The sequence below is a fragment of the Phaethon lepturus genome, unplaced genomic scaffold, assembly GCF_000687285.1.
Source record: "Phaethon lepturus isolate BGI_N335 unplaced genomic scaffold, ASM68728v1 scaffold3494, whole genome shotgun sequence".
In the NCBI taxonomy this organism is placed as follows: domain Eukaryota; kingdom Metazoa; phylum Chordata; class Aves; order Phaethontiformes; family Phaethontidae; genus Phaethon; species Phaethon lepturus.
The window spans coordinates 115,007-121,905 of record NW_010536792.1 but is presented as its reverse complement, the minus strand read 5'-3'; the positions used below and the strand labels follow the sequence as shown (position 1 = coordinate 121,905).

Sequence of the window (6,899 nt, the reverse complement as noted above, 5' to 3'; positions counted from 1 at the left end):
AAAGAGTACAGAGTTAATTTGTATTGGACTGAAACAAGCATTAGCAGAAACTTCTCTCCAGGTACAAATTTAGCACAAACTTATGTCCAGGATGTGAATGACACTGCAAGTACTCTTAACTTACCTTAACCTTTTGAATGTTGCAGCTGCAGTACACTAAGATATAATGCAGTTAATTAATATTTTGTGGCATCTACAAAGTCTTGAAATGCAAACTTGAAGAAAATAATAGAATAATTTTTACTTCTGACTATTCTGACTAGTTTCTAATGATCTCTGTTGGTTCTAATGACCATACAGATCCAAGAGATCCCTTTTAATTCAAATTAAGCCTGTCGTAATACTCTTAAAGTAAAAAATTCGTGCTTCTACCCGTATTTGTTCTAACATACGTCTGTCTGTATTATTCATTCATGTTTCTCATAGATTTGATTTGGAGTTTTTTTGCCCATCTCAGTGCTGTGACTTGCTTGTGACTTTGGTACATTGTTCCCTTTCAAGACAGACTTGTCTTCGTGTTTAAAAATAAACATTACTGAGTAACTTCTAATGCTGCAAAATTGGTACAAGTGGATGGGCCTTTTTTTGTGCAGTGTTCCATCATATTTAAAAAAAAACCCTCTTTCATGCTGCAGTGTTTTTTCAATATCAAAAAGTTTGGTTGTGTGTGTTTTTACTATTTACAGCCCTTTAAAATAGGGAGGGGTAGGCTCTTAGGACTACTAAGAGACCTGTCTGCAGCTGGGATTGAACTTGATTTATCTGGCAGCCAAAAGGATTGGACTGTAGTCTCCAGAGCTAGCAAATCATTCCTTAGGGCTGGCATTGCTTCTTGGATGGACTGTGTTAGACATGTTAGTTGTTTGGAAATCTGCAGAGCAATTATTCTGACTCTCTCGGTGCAAAAGATGTGAGCTGAAATAACATATGGCAGAAATGTACAACTTTGACGAATAATTTGCTGCTTGGCAAATTGCTTTCAATACTGACTACACAGGAGTCTATGAATACTTTAAAAATTGTATTTAAGTGCTAAAAAAAAAAAAAATCAATCTGTTCAACTGTTTAAAGCCCCAGTTGTAACAATCACTTGTTTGGGGAGAATGAGGAAGATTGAATTCTTATGTCTTTTTGAGATTGTAAGTCTGCAAAACTGTGTTGCTATGCTTTACCCTCTTATATTTTAGGCTGTAATTTACTCGTATTCAGAAAAGCATTCTTTCTTTAGCAAAATACAGGGATAATAGTTAAAATTGTCATTTGATCTTTTATGGTGCCACATTTCTAGTACCTGGTAGGGGATCACTGATCTAGTACTGAGAGTTAAAAATGAGGTTCCATGACGATCTTTGTGATGATAATTTGTAGATTTTGAGTTTTTACACTGCAATTTGTCAATATTGCTCAAAATCTTGACAAATTAATTTAAAGAAAAAAGTGGGGGGGGGGGGGCGTGTGTGTGTTTTAGTTGTGCTGTTATTGCTAGGTTGCTTTTCAAATGTTTGGTATTGTTCTGCCAAAAATATTTTGATAGGTCTTGCTGTATGTCGAGAAGGATCTAGGTGAGTGATTTTGATCACTTACACATATTTGCTTAGGGTCTTAAACCATATTTCTAGTTGTGTAAACTTACTTTGATAATGTGAGATTCAGGAAACCTATGTTCTTGCCTTTGAGATAACAATGTACTTAATTACAAAAGACACGTGAGCTGGTAGTTAAATCTTAACCGATATGCACCTGTCTTTTCAATGTGGGTGAAATGATATTTAAATGTAATGGGGTGCACTGTATTTTGCTGTGGTATAATAAGGAAACTAGGGCTTTGGTTGTGATGAAGCAATGCAAAAGTTGTATCTAATATTTAAGATACCTCTGCTTTCTTTCTCAGCATTACATTGGTGCTCACTGATAATTTAGCCTATTTGTATATAGGTTTAAAAGGCACATTCTTGAAAGCTGTTTGTGCACAGCGTCATGTTTTACTTCGTTTTGTGATTGAGGAATTCTATTGTTCCACAGAAAACACTGTGGAAAATCTGTGTTTCTGATGAGTAAATCTGAGTCTTCTTTCTTTTGAAGCCTAGAAACATGTAATCTTTTCGAATTGCATTTCCTGAGAGGGAATATTTGTGTGTAAAAGCCGTGATTACATTTTACAATGTGTAACAGGTATAAAGCCAGTGAAACACCCAACCTTTTGTGGTAGTGATAGGTAAGTGCATGAAACTTACTGAATATAGCTGATTTCCAAAATGTCCTAGCAATAGAATTATACCACTGCAAACTTGTAACTAAATGTTATAGACCATTGCCTCCCTAATGACAAATTGAGAGCTGCAGCTGATCTTCTGTACTTTAATTAGAGTGAAATAGGGAGATGGTGAAATCAAAACTAAGATTTGCTCTCAAAACTAATCAGTTCTAGCTCTCAGGTTTTTTTAATAGTTTAAATTTTCATAGTTTTGAAAACTAAACCTTAAGTTTTTCTACAAAAAATGTGAAATCAAATCAGATATTGTAAATCTTAGCCAAAGATGTTTATGGCATCAGGTCTAGAATACTTTATCAGAAGTCAGGAGAAACCTGTAAGAGATAATTGATTTTTTTTTTTTAATTTTTTTTTTTTAGAAGACATGTATCCCGATTCTCTGAGACAGGAGAAGATGGGACAAGTTACAACAATTTACTAGTTGCACTGACGCTTTGGTTTAGCAAAAGATAATACAGTTTCATTCTATTGTTCTTCTGTTTTGATATGCTCACTACTGTTCCTTACTTTGCAGAATAAAAAGGTGTGATGTGAGATTCCTAAATCTGATTCACCGTGTCCTGACAGTTCATAGAAGTGCAAAGCATAGGAAAGCAGAATCTGGCAAACAGCTGGCATGTTCTGTTATATTTATGTTTTTTTGTAAGATTGTCTGCCAGAAATGACCATACTCAAAAAAGTTGCTCAGATAGAAGTCTTTGAACACACTTCTTGCAGAAACAAAGCGATTGTTGATAATTTCTATCTTTTACAGAGAGTAGAATACTTTGCTATGCAAGTTGTCCACAATAAAGTGTCTTGAGACATGTCATGGAAGAAGAAAAGGAGTTTAATTTGGGAGCTGCTTGAGGCTTAAGACCAAAAGCTTAGGACGAGGAATTGCCATTAAATATTTTTCTGTAGTTTAATTTAATAAACTTTATCTAGCATTGGGTAAATTACCTTTGTATTGTCGATAACTCTTAGAATAAGGCTGATCCCACTGGTTCTGCTTCATAATGACAAACGTTTCATTTGAACAGAGCATCTCAACTGAAAAGCAAGTAAGTCTTTTTGCAGGATTTTATTTTCTCCTGTAATGGCTCCCTTGCCTGATCTGAGGTCTTGGTTAGCAGCTATTCATAAACATGGCATTCTCTGTAAGGCATATGTTTATGTGATCTGGGCCATCTTGTGATTGCTGTCTGCTCTTTGCTAAAGATCAGCAGGGTTGGCTTTGCTGTAGAAATACTTGATTCCTCCATCACTTGCACAAAGCAAAGAGCAATGATGTGTCAAAGCGAAGCAGCTGCACAATGAAGAATGCTGCGTAGGTGTGGTGAGCTGTGAAAATTTACCCTCTTATTGTGGAGGAATTAGTGTATATGTGGGAGAGGAAGAGAGGAAAAGCAGGCAGTTGTGGCCATTTTGTTTCAGTTGATATGATTTGAGACAAAATGTGGCAACTTTTTGTCTCAACACATGCTCAGGGTGACCAACTGAAATGTGCGTGGCACTTGGTTGTGTTGCATTGAAGCCCGTGGGAAGGAATGAGAAGGAGAAATAAGATGCCTGTCACCTAAGCATAAAACTTCTCTGAATTGAAACTGCTGAAATAAAGCTGCATCACTGTCATAGATGTACTTGATGCATGGAGAACATGTTGATCTGTAGGCAGTAAGTCTTGCTAAGCAGCCTGCAGGTTAGATCTTGTACAGTTAGCAATTGTGTGTTGACATTAACAAAGCATTGCAAGAAAAAGCTGAGAACTTTGAAGTACTGAGCCTTTTTAAACCTCCAGCTGGAAAAAGGAATGCTTAGAGCTAATTATTTTAGGTTTTGGGAATCAGTTGGCTTCCAATTTCTGGTTTTTTTTGGTTAAACGATTGCTTTTCCAATAGTGAAAAGTAATTGGTTCCATGTTTGGACTATGGATAGATTCCAAAACCAAGTTTAAGTTTTAAATCTTGTCATTAATTTTATGGGGGTTTTGGCTTTTTCTTGCCTTTAAAATCAGGGAATATTAATATTGAAGAGTAAGCCACAACAAGGTTTATGTTTTTAGCATCTTCTTGATGTGTTCACTTTTTCATCAGGATATCTTCTAAGGTCTAGGCTGATCTTGATAAACCCATATTTGTAAAACATGTTGAAATTTTGGGGTAATCGATACCGTATGAGAATTTTTGATTTATCACAGAGAGTTAGCCACTTTGGGGACCCTTCCACATTCCATGTTCTTGAGAAACAGAGTAGAATAATGCCTGTCTTCTCCTGTGAGGGTACTGCAGCTACTTAGAAGACTGCAGGAGGCAGTGCTTTCTGTTTAAAACAAGGTAGGCAACTCTCTTAATCAGCAAGTAAAATGATGAGAAATTAAACAATTTTTATGTGGTGATATGTAACTTCATGAGTAACTGCAGGACTTGTGTAAATGAACGCGATTTCATTTGGCAATTGAGTTCTGTTATGGTGCAACAAGCGGGTTTTGGAGCATTTCTGAATGTCTTGCAGGTAATAAAGTAGACCACAGAGGTCTGAGATTAAACAGTTTCCCTTAGGTGAGCAACCGGGTAACTTCAGGAGGTTACCCTTTTCAGAAGGTCTGAATGTAGATGCTCCTTACTTGTTTTTCAGAACTATTTTTTTTGTTTGGAGGGAACGCAGCTTGTTAGGCACAATTGTATGAAGTGACTTTACTTTCAGTTGGCCTCTGGAACATTGTCTTCAAACAGGTCAGAATGTATCTGTAATAAGATATGATTCTGTGTGGGGTTTTTTTAAGCTCTATTATTCCTGGCTTTCTTTCCTATTTTTAGTTTGCGTATCACTAGTAGGAGTTGATTGTTTGAGGGTTGGGATATTTTTGTGTGTGTGTGTGGAGTAGGGGAGTGTCAGGGTAATAGAAGGCAAAGGAAATAAGGGAAAGGTTAAAAGAATTTGGAAAAAATCATTGACTGTAACCTTTGATTATTGCAGTGCTAACGTTTTTAATGTGTTTTGTGATAAAGGATGGATCTTAACAACAACAACAAACTAAAAGACAATCAACAAACAACCAATAACTTATGTGCCCTTGGTAGATACAGTTGTATCACTGTGCTGTATGGGTTCCTGTGCAGCAGTTCATTTCAACCTGTTGGCTCTTTATATTGGTGTCGGAAATACCTATTCCTTTGTGTTATTGTTATAATACTAGGTTTACAGAAATTTATTTGACAAGTGGGAAAATGTCTACCCATTGTAATCATGTAACTTCATTTCCAGATCTTCAGTTCATTAGCCAAGTTGGCTGAAACCTATAAAATGTACCAATTCTTTTCACTTTGAAGTTTTAGTAGCATTTCTGTTGTTGTTGGCAAAGTTTCCACTGTTAGTATCATGTTCCCCTGAGAGAATACGTAGCTTGCAAGAAATCTTACTGGTATGCAGACAGTAATACCGCAGGCTTTGTATTATGCTGTGTTGTGCCATAATAGTTTTATGTCTATTTCCATTTGACATCTAAATCAGTAACTTACTGGAATCACTGTTTTCCTTTTTAAAGGAAAATAGTTTTCAGACTGCATGTGAAAAAAAAAATATCTTATTAGCAGAGATTAATTTGAATATTAAAATTACTTTAGTTGTCCTGGAGAGATGATTTTACTGCTTTTCTCTCCATGAGAGTTTCTTTCTGTAAAAAGAAAAATGTGTTGTGGATGAGTGGAAGGTGTGATGCATCTTTAAGTGAAACAGTGTGTGTAAAAACAGACTTCAATTGTATTAGATTGCAAAGAAGGCAAGATGTTGGTTCATTCATCACTCTTGCAGGAGTAATATACCCCATGCATCGTCAGACTACTGTATCAATCTCTGGCTTTGTGAATTTTACTTTGAGAACTTTTAATTATGCTATTCCTGATTCATTGTCTTTTGCCTTTCTTAAAGAGATATAGCTGTGGAAAATTGAGTTCTTTGTAATAGAAGATCAGATATCAAATGTAAGCTGATACTGAGAGTGCAGCAAAGGTGATATGTTGACACTGGCAAGAACATGATGGTATCTGTTCACCGTTCAGTTATTTCTAAACCTGTTTTGTCTTCAGCATGGTTTTTGTTGCAAATCCCAACAGAATATTTGTACGTTTAAAAACAGATTCAGGTCATAGTGTCAGAATAACCTTGCAATAAGCCATGAAGTTTTCTGCCAATTTGATATGAGAAAAATCATTTTTGGGTTCTGATAAAGTTGAGGAGCCAATGCATGCATCTGTATTGCCAGTTTCTTACCAGGTCTTCCCTTTGTTGCAGTTGACAGGCAAATTCACAGGAATTATGTCACTGTTGCTTGTGAAGATCTGCAAGGTGTCTTTTCTTCCCACCTATAATCAGCTTTCTTGATTTACAGATGAGGCAGCTGTTAGCACAGATTCTTTCTTCATCTAGATACTGAATGGGAGGGTAAAAGCACTATCTGCTGCAGATATGAGTGACTAACTGTATTTCATCGTTCTGTTGCTACTATTTGAGCTTTTATTGTTAGGCACAAATGTTGCAGAGAAGGAAGTAGGCTAAATTTGGTACCTTTTAAGAAATAAGGGCTATTCACAAGGCATAGGTAGTTTCTGGAACTTTAGAGAAACCTAGTAAAATAAGTTGAACATCC

At 36.1% G+C, this 6,899-nt stretch overlaps 1 protein-coding gene across 1 annotated transcript in view; it reads left to right on the top strand.

Annotated features, from left to right (window-relative positions):
* The window catches only part of AIMP1 (aminoacyl tRNA synthetase complex-interacting multifunctional protein 1), a 29,554-nt gene that overhangs the window by 3,883 nt on the left and 18,772 nt on the right, over nucleotides 1–6,899 (top strand). The window lies entirely within an intron of this gene.